Source organism: Bidens hawaiensis, unplaced genomic scaffold, assembly GCF_021521415.1.
Source record: "Bidens hawaiensis isolate Kalapana, Puna unplaced genomic scaffold, B.hawaiensis_p1.1 tig00026949_1, whole genome shotgun sequence".
NCBI lineage: Eukaryota > Viridiplantae > Streptophyta > Magnoliopsida > Asterales > Asteraceae > Bidens > Bidens hawaiensis.
Genome location: NW_027494352.1, coordinates 204,159 through 219,039, shown reverse-complemented (window position 1 = coordinate 219,039; position 14,881 = coordinate 204,159).

Here is a 14,881-nt window from a genome sequence, read left to right as displayed (position 1 = left end):
CTTATTCAAAGGAAATGATTTAATCCTTTTAATTCCATCTCACTCCTATTGATTGTTAATTTAATATATTGTTCTTTGCATTTTAACCGGTTAAAAGCATAATCCATGGCCCATTTTTAACAAATTTAACACAAGTGAGAAGTTGTTTATCCATCTTTAAAATGTCATGTGCATCTTAATTTATGTTGAGGTTAGAGTATAACCCATGGTCTAAGACCATGGGTATACTCTAATCCCTCTTAACTTCATATAAGTACCACATCACTTATTCTTCTCTTTTTCACCGCATCTCATCCAAAGGAAATGGTTTAACCTATTTAACTCCATCACACTCCTACCAATTTTTAATTTAATATACTGTTCTTTGCCGTTTAATCCGTGAAGAGCATAATCCATTGTTTTTTTTAACAAATTTAACACAAGTAGATAGTTGTTTAGTCCATAATTAAACTGTTATGTCATCTTAATTTATGGTGTGCGTTAGAGTACACTAGGCCTAAGGTACATATACAATAGTAACTGAGAAAATTCTTAGCATTATCAAAATATTATCCAAAAAAATAAAAAATCATGATGTAATCTTTGCCAACGTTTGTAATTAACCTTTTTCTCTTTTTTTTTATAAAAACAGAAAAGAAAAACACAATCGCATAAAACTTTAATATAGTCGGAATTCCTAATTTCGTTGCCATTGATCACAATTGTGACAACCGCCAAAAATTAGACTAATCTGGTAATTATCTTAACTATAATCGCGTATTAATTAGTAAGGTAAATATATAGGAATAATATTTTTACCTAAAGTCTTTGATTTTAGTTGAGTTTTAAATATAGAAACCCGAAAAAAAAAAGTTAATTTTTTTCGTGTAGCTGACACGGTACAGATTGACACCGGGTAATATCTCAAAACGGATAAATTCATAAACATGTCAAGATGACCTCGAAAAATTTAATTTTATATTAGAATATTAGAGATAGTGTATAAACTTAATTTTAGAAGGTTCGAATCGCGAAAATTTGAAAGTAAGTAACCGAAAGCCAGTAGAGGACACCGTAAAGACCCGACATCAAGTTTCTCAGAAAATTATGATTCTAGGCAGACATTGACTGTAATCTAATTTCGCTCAAAGTCTGATAAAAATTATTAGAAACGGATGTCGTTTGGCTAGATAAATTACGAGATACGTTAAACCTTAACACCTAGATAATACCACATGTTATTATTTAAAACCCACTTTCCCACTCCCTTACCACTCTCTCGGCCGCCAAAATTCCCCAAAAGCACCCACTTGTAATATTAAATTAATATAATATATGTATGTAATGATTAGAAGGTTACTTGGAGTGTTATGGTTTACCCACACATCACCCTAGGTTCCAACTCAAGAGTCTATACCTTCTATCTCTCTCCATATATACGTATACTCACACACCACTTCATCATTCCATCAATTCAAAAATAATACCACACACATTATTAAGTTAAGAATTTTTGATGGAAGTTTAGACAAATAATAAGGAGTAGGAAACCAAAGGAAAGGGTTATAGCTAAAACAAGTTCATATTATCATCTTCCTTAGACACCAATCCGAAATCCAAGGTAACCCACTTCAAGATTTGTGTATGTTAGTTGTTATTTGATGTTTAAAGCTTGATTTTAGTATGCTTGATAGTGTGCATGCAAGTATAATATGGATGTATGCATGCATGTGTGTGACCCGTGAGTTTGCATGTGAATGTATAAGATGGATTTTTGTTGATTATAGGACTTATATTGGATGCATATTACTTGTATTGATTGTCCATATTGATTACTTGAGTTTGTTTAACAAATGGGTTTAAGTATTGTTTAAAAATGGAAGTAAACATGTAAATGGCCAAAGATTAAAGATGGATTATGGGTAAAAACACCCATTAAATTCGTGGGTTTTAGTTTGGGTGTTGGATTGAGATTGTTAACTTGATTAAATGTTAAAACGGTTAAAAATAAATGATAAATTTTGAAAACCCACATACTTGATTTATTAAAAAGTATTTGAAAAAGTTGTAAGTAATAGTAATAATGGTTTTGAAAAGGTGAATAAGATCTTAGATGAAGAGTTGACAAAAAGTGTAGAGATTTGTTTATTTGACTTTTCTAAAAAGTTTACTTACACATGCAAGTAATACAAAAAAAAAATTGATTCTTGATCATAAAAGTTCATACTTGTCTTGTATTGATTTTTAGGGATTGAAAGTGACTAACTAAGTGATTGAATGAGACATATGTAGAAGAATAAAATCTACTAGAAGTACTAGGATGCATGTAACATAATAACTTAGATAAACAAGAGTTTGTGTTAAATTTACTAATAAAAGAAACTTTGTAAATTATACAAGATGTTTTGCAAAATGATTTAGTAAATGAACATAATCTTGTGTGGATGATTAAAGACTTGTGGTTAGGATTACTTTAGTAAACTCCATTGTAAAGATTGTTAGTATAATAATAGGGTTGTTAAAAATTGCTACTTACTAGTAATAGAAACCTTGTTGTTAAAGAAATCAAGAATGTTTTTGTTAAAGGATAATAATGGGATGAAATAAGATGTTAATATGGGTTATTAAGATCTGGAAATTTTGGTACACAAACACCTTGTAGAGATTATAGAAATGACATGTTTATTGTATAGTTGAAAACTTAAGGTTTGAGTATGTGTAATTAGAAATTTGTTTTGTGTGCATACTTGGTACTAGATGATCAAACATGTATATGATGATATATTATTTGTTATTATATGTACATTTGCTGTACCAAATGGTTGGGTTTTGACATTGTGACTTAAATAGCTTGTCGGTGACTTTAACGGTCGAAAAGTTCGACTTTTAAGGTGAACCGACATGAGTTTTTGGAACTGAATTAAAACAGCTCCTAAAGTCATAATATTCTTATATTTAACATAAGTTAAAGTATAAGAAAAGTCAAGAATAGCAAAACTTAAACCAACACGGTTCGTGTTGCGAAAACCGACACGAAAACGTTAAAAATTGGCATTTTTAAGAAGTTGGCAACAAAATAAAAACCAAAACATTTTTATTGAAAAACCAATAAAACTTGACTAAAAACTATATAAAAAGTGTTTTAGATAATTTAAAACTAAAAGTTTCATAAAATAACAACCGGTTCGTTTTTAAGCTCAAAACCAACGAAACCGGCAAAACCGACAAAACCGATTATAATAGAGTCAAAATTTTAAATAAAATAATAACTTCAATTTTTCCAAAACACTCCAGCAACTAAAGGTAATCATTTTTATAAATTTTAATAATTAAATTAAATTATTAAATAAAACAATTATTAGTTGATTATTACTTGTTTATATTTTTAAGTATGTATTTATAGAATTATAAGTAGTAAACTTTATGTGTTGTGTGCTTGTGTGGATTTTTAGAATAAGAATATATATATTTTAGTCAAACCCAAATTTAAAATTAACGAACGTGTACTAATATAGGAACGAGCGTTTATTCGAACACCGAAATCAAAGATGAGTTCGTCCTCCGAAAAGCATATTGTATATCTATATTCGTATTTATATATATGTTTTGAAAGCGCATTATACTTTACAAATTATCGTTATTGTGGGACGAATCAATTCGGTTAAATAACTGTTAACCGAATTGAGGGCACAGAAATGTTGGTAGATCTATCGGGGTGACGCCCCCATTTCCTTTCGCGTTGGGTTAAAAGTGGGAATATTTCGAGTATGGTACGTTTCGAGTTATCAAATTGGTAGTCATACACGCGTTGCATTCTTAGCTAGTTTACAACTAACGCTTTTTGTACTTAAGGGTAAAAATGCGGGTTTCGTTATTGTGTTGTACCGTGTAAAGATCGGTATTGTTGGGAGTATAATGGCCGTACACTATTATATTCATGTGTTGCTTATATATGAATTGTCTATATTTATACAATAAGTTTTTTTCTCGGGAATAACTCACCAACATTCGTGTTGATCAAAATATTATTTAAATATGCTTTGCAGGAAAGTGAAGATTTCGAGGTGGCATGGAAACGAGAGCGTGGGATGTTTGAACAAAAGTGAAGTGTTGTAAACCGTGCATTAGCACGTGTAATAAACTCTGATTTTGTAAAATATTTTCTTATAATAAAAGATGATGCTTTTATTATTAATTGTCTATTATTGTTGGCTATCGGCATATGTCATAACCCGAACGACTTAAGTTAAGACTTCCGCTGTGTTAAGTTAAGATTTTCGGGGTGTGACAGAAGTTGGTATCAGAGCCAATAGTTATAGAGAATTAGAAAATATAAAGTTTTCTAAACTATAACGGTATGTTCAAACACGCGCTCCTTTCCCGCCTCTCGAAACGAAAAGGTAACAAAGATATATATAATTGATTATTACTAACTTGAATTAATACGCTTATTCAGATGACGAACTCTGTGGCGATCGTATCCGACTCCGACTCTAGTAGCAGCGGTACTCCACTATCACCGGTGGAGTGGCGTCCGGTGATTGCATCAGGAGATGCCGGGTCTACTTCGGGAGCTACACCCTTAAGGGTGTACACCCGAAAAAGGACCAGGGCAAACCGTGATGCATCGGCCCCTGTCATTGCACTCCCATTGGCTGTGATCCAACCCCCTCCACCACCGCCTCCCGCACCGGAGCCCGTGGTCGAGGAACCCTCCGATCACGAGCTACTTATGGTTCTTCTTGCCAAGTTCTCAGCTTACGAGAACATCGTTCATACCATGGTGGACCGCGTACTAGCTATCGAGCATAAACAAGGTCTTGATGACCAAACCCGTGATGTGATGCACCAATTTGTGAACGAACTGAGGAATCAGGGACTGATGACAGAAGCCAGGGTAGGAGTTCTCGAGATGAGGAATGGCATGATAGAGCCATGCGTAGGCTACTTGATGAGCCTTCACTAGACTTAGTAGGGTGTTTTGGGTAATATGTCTATTATGGTAGTTGTGATGTAACTTAACTTTGAAAAATGTTGTCTTTTGTGTGGTTGTGGTAGGAACTAGAAACTATAGTGGGTGACCAAGGTGTAAGTAAGTACACCTAATTTTGGTATTTTGGTATATTATAAAATCCCACTCTTTGATGATTATGTTTATGTTTGTATTATTAATGATGCTATTTAATCCCTTACAACTTAGAAAAATATCACTTTTTCCAAAACTAACCAAAATTATATTTTTCTAAAAAGAACATGGCGCAAAAAACAAGACGATCCACTAATAATCAAGCAACCGGATTACCTTCCTCTCAAGACGAGTTAGCTCAGCTAATCGCTCAACATGTAAATACGGCACTTGAGCAACATGAGGCTAATCGCAACGCAAGCCAAAACCCCCTAAATACAACTAATACTTCAAATGGAGAAGCACCTAGAACCGACAATCTAAACGAAAACCCCTCACGTAGCACGGCACGCGGGTGCTCATACAAAACTTTCCAAGGTTGCGGACCGAAAGAATTTACCGGTGCCGAAGGACCTTTGGAAATTATCCGGTGGATCGAGAAAATGGAATCTGTAATGAAAATCAGTGATTGCACTCCTCTCGAACGGATAAAATACGGAGTGTGCTCATTCCGTGATGAGGCACTCGAGTGGTGGAACTCCATAATTCAAAATCTTGGAGAAGATGCCGCTTACCGTCTAACCTGGAAAGAACTAAAAGAAATGTTGTTAAAGGAGTACTGTCCTCGAAACGAACTTCAGAAAATCGAATACGAATTCTGGTAGTTAAAGATGGAAGGTGCTGACATTGGAGGATATACTTCCCGATTCAACGCTTTGGCACGGCTGGTACCCCGACTGGTTACGCCTGAATATGCAAGAATCGAGAGGTACATTTGGGGCTTAGCTCCCGAGATCCGAGGATTGGTTACCTCCTCCAAACCAACCACTATCCAGTCGGCCCGAGAGCTGGCAAAATCTTTAACTGATAATGCAATTCGTATGGGAACTCTGAAAGACTCCGGTAAGAAAGCGACTACCGCCGAACCTGAACGAAAAACAGTTACCGAAAATCAGAAAACCGGAGAACTCAAACGAAAGTGGAATGGTAACTCAGGAGGACAGTTCAAACGAAACCAAGGAGCACGAAGAATGTTTGCAGCAAACGCAAGAGGATCAGGACAAGGATCCACTTGTAACAGGTGTGGAAAGAGTCACAATGGGGAATGTTGGAAATGTCAGAAGTGTAATCGATTTGGACACCAGACTCAGTACTGTTTCAGTAAGGACTCTCCGTCTGGTTCAGGAAGCCGAACTTCCGAATGTTTCGAGTGCGGTGTCATCGGGCATTTCAGAAATGATTGCCCTAAACTCAAGATACAAAATGCTAAGGGCAAGGCATTCGAGATGAACGCGAAAAAGGCCCGGAAGGACTCATCCGTAGTCACCGGTACGTTTCTCGTTAATAATCATTATGCTTATGTACTATTTGATACTGGAGCAGATTTAAGCTTTGTTTCTGACCAATTTGAACCCCTTCTCGGTATTGAATCAAGCAAGTTAGACAATAATTACTCAATAGAATTAGCCAACGGGAAGCTAATTGAAACCAGTAAAATTGTCCGAAACTGCAATATTCTGTTAGAAAACCTTAGGTTTCCAATCGATCTTCTACCCGTAGAGTTAGGCAGTTTTGATATAGTAGTAGGAATGGATTGGTTATCCAAAAATGGTGCTGAAATCATATGCTCCGAAAAGCTAGTTCATTTACCAACCCCAACCGGTCAATTTCTGAGCATTCGAGGTGACCAGAGTAACACCGAGTTAAAACTCTCTAGTATCACAAAAACTCGCAAAATGTTAAGGAAAGGATGTCCCGCTTTTCTTGTCAATGTAGTCGACACAAAGGCTAAAGAGCGAAAGATAGAGGATATTCCTGTAGTACGGGATTTTCCAGAAGTTTTCCCTGAAGACTTGCCTGGATTACCTCCTCAGCGTCAAGTCGAATTCAGAATCGATCTGGTTCAAGATGCCACTCCGATAGCTCGATCTCCGTACAGATTAGCACCATCGGAAATGCAGGAGTTATCTAATCAGCTCTAGGAATTACTAGACAAAGGATTCATAAGACCAAGTTTCTCACCTTGGGGAGCTCCAGTCTTATTTGTGAAAAAGAAGGACGGTTCTTTTCGAATGTGTATCGATTACAGAGAACTGAACAAACTTACTATTAAGAATCGGTACCCACTACCGAGAATTGATGATTTGTTTGATCAGTTGCAAGGATCAAGCTATTACTCAAAAATCGACTTGCGGTCCGGGTATCATCAGTTACGTGTTGCAGAAGAGGATATTCCTAAACTGCTTTCAGAACTCGTTATGGCCATTATGAATTCCTGGTCATGCCTTTTGGCCTAACGAATGCACCGGCTGTGTTCATGGATCTTATGAACAGAGTTTGTAAGCCATACTTGGATAAATTCGTGATAGTATTCATCGATGACATACTTATATACTCACGAACCAAGAAAGAACATGAACAACACTTAAAACTGATTCTAGAATTGCTAAAAGAAGAGAAGTTATATGCCAAATTTTCCAAGTGCGATTTCTGGCTTCGAGAAGTTCACATTTTAGGGCATGTAATCAATGAGAATGGTATCCTAGTTGTTCCAACAAAAGTTGAAGCAATTAAGAATTGGGAGACACCAAGATCACCCACTGGAGTGCGACAATTTTTGGGATTAGCTGACTACTATCGTAGATTCATTGAAAATTTTTCTTCTATAGCTCGACCCTTAACCCAATTAACCCAAAAAGACAAGAAATATGAGTGGACAGAAAAACAAGAAGGAGCCTTCCAATTGCTTAAACAAAAGTTGTGTAGTGCACCAATCTTGTCCTTACCAGAAGGTACCAATGGATTTGTAGTATATTGTGATGCGTCTCGCTTAGGTCTTGGCTGTGTGCTTATGCAACAAGACAAGGTGATAGCATACGCGTCCAGACAACTCAAGGTGCATGAAAAGAACTACGCGACGCATGATTTGGAATTGGGAGCTGTTGTGTTTGCTCTTAAGATTTGGAGGCATTATCTGTATGGAACCAAATGTACAATATTTACTGATCACAAGAGTCTCCAGCATATCTTTGATCAGAAGGAGCTAAATATGAGGCAACGTCGATGGGTAGAATTACTCAATGATTACGACTGTGAGATTCGTTACCACAAAGGTAAAGCGAATGTTGTGGCTGATGCGTTGAGTCGAAAGGAAAGAGAAAAGCCTCTGCGTGTTCGTGCATTAGGGTTGACGATTCAAACGAGTCTTACTACTCGAATTCGTGATGCACAGCGTGAAGCCTTGAAACCGCAAAATGTAAGGTTTGAGAAATTGCGAGGACTTGAAAATGAATTTGTCACAAAGTCTGATGGGACACTATACCTACTTGATCGAGTTTGGGTACCACTCTATGGAAATCTGCGTAATCTTGTTCTAGACGAAGCGCATAAGTCTGGATATTCAATCCACCCAGGATCAACCCAAGATGTATAAAGATCTCCAAGAACATTATTGGTGGCCTAACTTGAAAAGAGACATAGCTGTGTATGTCAGCAAGTGCCTGACATGTTCCAAAGTGAAAGCTGAACATAGAAGACCGCCTGGACTACTGCAACAACCAGAGATCCCTCAGTGGAAATGGGATAATATTACCATGGACTTCATAACCAAACTGCCAGTTACGCCGCGAAGTTATAATGCGATTTGGGTAATTGTGGATAGATTAACTAAATCCGCTCATTTTATACCCATTAGAGAAAAAGACAGAATGGAGAAGTTAACTCAGCTGTATCTGAAAGAGATCGTAGCCAAACATGGAATACCGGTCTCAATCATTTCTGACAAAGATGGTCGATTTGTTTCTCGTTTTTGGCAATCTCTTCACGAATCCCTAGGAACTCGCTTAGATATGAGCACCGCCTATCACCCCAGACAGACGGTCAAAGCGAGAGAACTATCCAAACATTGGAAGACATGCTGCGAGCCTGTATCATTGATTTCGGAAGTAGTTGGGATACTTATCTGCATTTAGCTGAATTCTCCTATAATAACAGCTACCACTCCAGTATTAAGGCTGCACCGTTTGAAGCTTTGTACGGAAGAAAATGTCGATCTCCTCTTTGTTGGGCAGAAGTCGGAGAAAAGCAACTTACAGGTCCTGAAATTGTTCAAGAGACCACCGACAGAGTCTTTCAAATCAAGGCTAGGTTAAAAGCTGCAGCCGACAGACAGAAAAGTTATGCGGATAATCGCAGGAGACCGTTGGAATTCCAGGTAGGAGACCAAGTGTTACTAAAGGTATCACCTTGGAAAGGCATAGTCAGATTCGGTAAAAAAGGAAAACTTAGCCCACGATACGTTGGACCGTTCAAAATCACCGAACGAGTAGGGCCGGAAGCCTATAGACTCGACCTACCTTCAGAACTCAGTGGAATACACGACATGTTTCACATATCCAATCTGAAGAAATGTCTATATGACGAATCGCTGATTGTTCCTATTGAAGACATAAGGGTTGATGATAAGCTTCGATTTGTAGAAGAACCTGTTGAAGTCATGGACTAGAAAATCCAGAAGCTAAGGCGTAACAGGATTAAGCTTGTCAAGGTCCGCTGGAATTCAAGACTTGGTCCCGAGTTCACGTGGGAACGTCAGGATCAAATGAAGGCGAAATACCCTCACCTCTTCTCAGAAGAAACCGAAACCAGTGCTACATCCTAAATTTCGGGACGGAATTTCTAAAAGGATGGGTGAATGTGACAACCGCCAAAAATTAGACTAATCTGGTAATTATCTTAACTATAATCACGTATTAATTAGTAAGGTAAATATATAGGAATAATATTTTTACCTAAAGTCTTTGATTTTAGTTGAGTTTTAAATATAGAAACCCGAAAAAAAAAAGTTAAATTTTGTCGTGTAGCTGACACGGTACAGATTGACACCGGGTAATATCTCAAAACGGATAAATTCATAAACATGTCAAGATGACCTCGAAAAATTTAATTTTATATTAGAATATTAGAGATAGTGTATAAACTTAATTTTAGAAGGTTCGAATCGCTAAAATTTGAAAATAAGTAACCGAAAGCCAGTAGAGGACACCGTAAGGACCCGACATCAAGTTTCTCAGAAAATTATGATTTTAGGCAGACATTGACTTTAATCTAATTTCGCTCAAAGTCTGATAAAAATTATTAGAAACGGATGTCGTTTAGCTAGATAAATTATGAGATACGTTAAACCTTAACACCTAGATAATACCACATTTTATTATTTGAAACCCACTTTCCCACTCCCTTACCACTCTCTCGGCCGCCAAAATTCCCCAAAACCACCCACTTGTAATATTAAATTAATATAATATATGTATGTAATGATTAGAAGGTTACTTGGAGTGTTATGGTTTACCCAACACATCACCCTAGGTTCCAACTCAAGAGTCTATACCTTCTATCTCTCTCCATATATACGTATACTCACACACCACTTCATCATTCCATAAATTCAAAAATAATACCACACACATTATTAAGTTAAGAATTTTTGATGGAAGTTTAGGCAAATAATAAGGAGTAGAAAACCAAAGGAAAGGGTTATAGCTAAAAGAAGTTCATATTATCATCTTCCTTAGACACCAATCCGAAATCCAAGGTAACCTACTACAAGATTTGTGTATATTAGTTGTTATTTGATGTTTAAAGCTTGATTTTAGTATGCTTGATAGTGTGCATGCAAGTATAATATGGATGTATGCATGCATGTGTGTGACCCGTGAGTTTGCGTGTGAATGTTTAAGATGGATTTTTGTTGATTATAGGACTTATATTGGATGCATATTAGCTTGTATTGATTGTCCATATTGATTACTTGAGTTTGTTTAACAAATGGGTTTAAGTATTGTTTAATAATGGAAGTAAACATGTAAATGGCCAAAGATTAAAGATGGATTATGGGTAAAAACACCCATTAAATTCTTGGGTTTTAGTTTGGGTGTTGGATTGAGATTGTTAACTTGATTAAATGTTAAAATGGTTAAAAATAAATGATAAATTTTGAAAACCCACATACTTAATTTATTAAAAAGTATTTGAAAAAGTTGTAAGTAATAGTAATAATGGTTTTGAAAAGGTGAATAAAATCTTGGATAAGAGTTGACAAAAGTGTAGAGATTTGTTTATTTGACTTTTCAGTTTACTTACACATGCAAGTAATACAAAAAAAAAAATTGATTCTTGATCATAAAAGTTCATACTTGTCTTGTATTGATTTTTATGGATTGAAAGTGACTAACTAAGTGATTGAATGAGACATATGTAGAAGAATAAAATCTACTAGAAGTACTAGGATACATGTAACATAATAACTTAGATAAACAAGAGTTTGTGTTAAATTTACTAATAAAAGAAACTTTGTAAATTATACAAGATGTTTTGCAAAATGATTTAGTAAATGAACATAATCTTGTGTGGATGATTAAAGACTTGTAGTTAGGATTACTTTAGTAAACTCCATTGTAAAGATTGTTGGTATAATAATAGGGTTGTTAAAAATTGCTACTTACTAGTAATAGAAACCTTGTTGTTAAAGAAATCAAGAATGTGTTTGTTAAAGGATAATAATGGGATGAAATAAGATGTTAATATGGGTTATTAAGATCTGGAAATTTTGGTACACAAACACCTTGTAGAGATTATAGAAATGACATGTTTATTGTATAGTTGAAAACTTAAGGTTTGAGTATGTGTAATTAAAAATTTGTTTTGTGTGCATACTTGGTGCTAGATGATCAAACATGTATATGATGATATATTATTTGTTATTATATGTACATTTGTTGTACCAAATGGTTGGGTTTTGACATTGTGACTTAAATAGCTTGTCGGTGACTTTAACGGTCGGAAAGTTCGACTTTTAAGGTGAACCGACATGAGTTTTTGGAACTGAATTAAAACAGCTCCTAAAGTCATAATATTCTTATATTTAACATAAGTTAAAGTATAAGAAAAGTCAAGAATAGCAAAACTTAAACCAACACGGTTCGTGTCGCGAAAACCGACACGAAAACGTTAAAAGTTGGCATTTTTAAGAAATTGGCAACAAAATAAAAACCAAAACATTTTTTATTGAAAAACCAATAAAACTTGACTAAAAACTATATAAAAAGTGTTTTAGATAATTTAAAACTAAAAGTTTCATAAAATAACAACCGGTTCGTTTTTAAACTCAAAACCAACGAAACCGGCAAAACCGACAAAACCGATTATAATAGAGTCAAAATTTTAAATAAAATAATAACTTGAATTTTTCCAAAATACTCCAGCAACTAAAGGTAATAATTTTTATAAATTTTAATAATTAAATTAAATTATTAAATAAAACAATTATTAGTTGATTATTACTTGTTTATATTTTTAAGTTTGTATTTATAGAATTATAAGATTATAAGTAGTAAACTTTATGTGTTGTGTGCTTGTGTGGATTTTTAGAATAAGAATATATATATTTTAGTCAAACCCAAATTAAAAATTAACGAACGTGTACTAATATAGGAACGAGCGTTTATTCGAACACCGAAATCAAAGGTGAGTTCTTCCTCCGAAAAGCATATTGTATATCTATATTCGTATTTATATATATGTTTTGAAAGCGCATTATACTTTACAAATTGTCGTTATTGTGGGATGAATCAATTTGGTTAAATAACTGTTAACCGAATTGAGGGCACAGAAATGTTGGTAGATCTATCGGGGTGACGCCCCCCATTTCCATTCGCGTTGGGTTAAAAGTGGGAATATTTCGAGTATGGTACGTTTCGAGTTATCAAATTGGTAGTCATACACGCGTTGTATTCTTAGCTAGTTTACAACTAACGTTTTTAGTGCTTAAGGGTAAAAATGCGGGTTTCGTTATTGTGTTGTACCGTGTAAAGATCGGTATTGTTGGGAGTATAATGGCCGTACAGTATTATATTCATGTGTTGCTTATATATGAATTGTCTATATTTATACAATAAGTTTTTTTCTCGGGAATAACTCACCAACATTCGTGTTGACCCAAATATTATTTAAATATGCTTTGCAGGAAAGTGAAGATTTCGAGGTGGCATGGAAACGAGAGCGTGGGATGTTTGAACAAAAGTGAAGTGTTGTAAACCGTGCATTAGCACGTGTAATAAACTCTGATTTTGTAAAATATTTTCTTATAATAAAAGATGATGCTTTTATTATTAATTGTCTATTATTGTTGGCTATCGGCATCTGTCATAACCCGAACGACTTAAGTTAAAACTTCCCTGTGTTAAGTTAAGATTTTCGGGGTGTGACAACAATGAAAGTAACTTTAACTGAAAATTAGAAGTTGAATTTTGGCATTGACCCATAAAAGTGAATTTTGATCCATCACATTACCTTTCTTGAGGATTTTAAGAAGTTTGAAGGTTGAGAAAAAGGAAAAGAGCCAAAGAGGTAATACAGGTGCGCCGATTGATTATGCTTTTGTTTAAAACAAGTCAAACGAGTAAATAAATTTATAAACCTTAAATAAATATAAAACGTGTCGAATGGTAGAGTTTTGTATCACACATTGTACATTTACTTATGAAAACAATACATTTGTATCAAGTTGATTAAGATATAGTAGTAGGCGTTAGAGTCTCTTTAACATAGATCACATGTTCGAATTCAATTTCTACAAGTTGTAGTCTTTAGCATATTCATGGTCATTTGTCTACACAAATTGGGTTTCCTGATCTCATTGACCAGCAAGATGTTGGTAGTGTTCCGATAAATTACCAATCTTTTCTCAAAATGATAACAAACTAGAGTAAACGCATTTATAAACTAACCAAGCCAACTTTCATCTAAAAAACAAGCCGTAGCCTTAAAGTAAATCACATCATTTCAATGTTAATCTTTATAAACAAATTTTATTTTTACACAAACAACGTTTTAGTGTTCCAAATAAGGGTTTTGCCCCCACACTTGCAAAATTTATAATTCTATATGATTAAAACATAAAAAACGGTTAACGTTTAAGGACGGGCCCGTGGCTTGGACAGTCGGTCTCACCCCATGATAATTCTTTTTAGTGTTATTTATACGTTAAAACCCGGGCAACCTTGTGAACTTTCACACTAACCCTCATGAAATTACCAATAGAAGAATAGGTGAAGCAAAGAATATTTAAATTAAAAGAAAATAAATAGTGAAAGTGATGTTCACTGGAAAAAAATTTTGACTGATGCGGCAGGATATTGGAGAAAGTGACTATGTTTAACGTTTTTACTGGACTTGTCAATCGCATTCTATTAAAGAGGCGGTGATGATAGAATGTGTGTTGACCAACATTGGTGTATGAAGGCTTAATCTGTATCATGGCTGGGCGTTTTAGACTGCGATTATCGTCTTATGAGAAGTGCAACTATGATTACAACCATGTCGAATTGGAGATTTGTTTGGAAGTTACAATTTGTTAACTTGATGAATGAGACGTAAGTTAATTTTTCATATCATGTAGTTTATTCATTTAGAAACATATTTTTGTGATTAACTTTGGCAGATCACAGGCATTTGGTGTTTGTGTCCTTCAAGGATATGCGATACTAAAAGACGTTGAAACGACTGCACAAATTGTAGATATTGGGAGGTTTTTGCTATATCTCGGTTTATTACTTATAGTGCTTTTCATTTTTATTGCATGTGTAATTTTATGAACTCTTCAATAAATTTGGTGCTTGAATGCAAAACAAAGGTGCCTAAGAGGGTTGGAGTAGGTGATAGATATTGTCCAACAAACTGCTAATACGTACAATATTCTGTAAGTTCTGAAGTGATGGT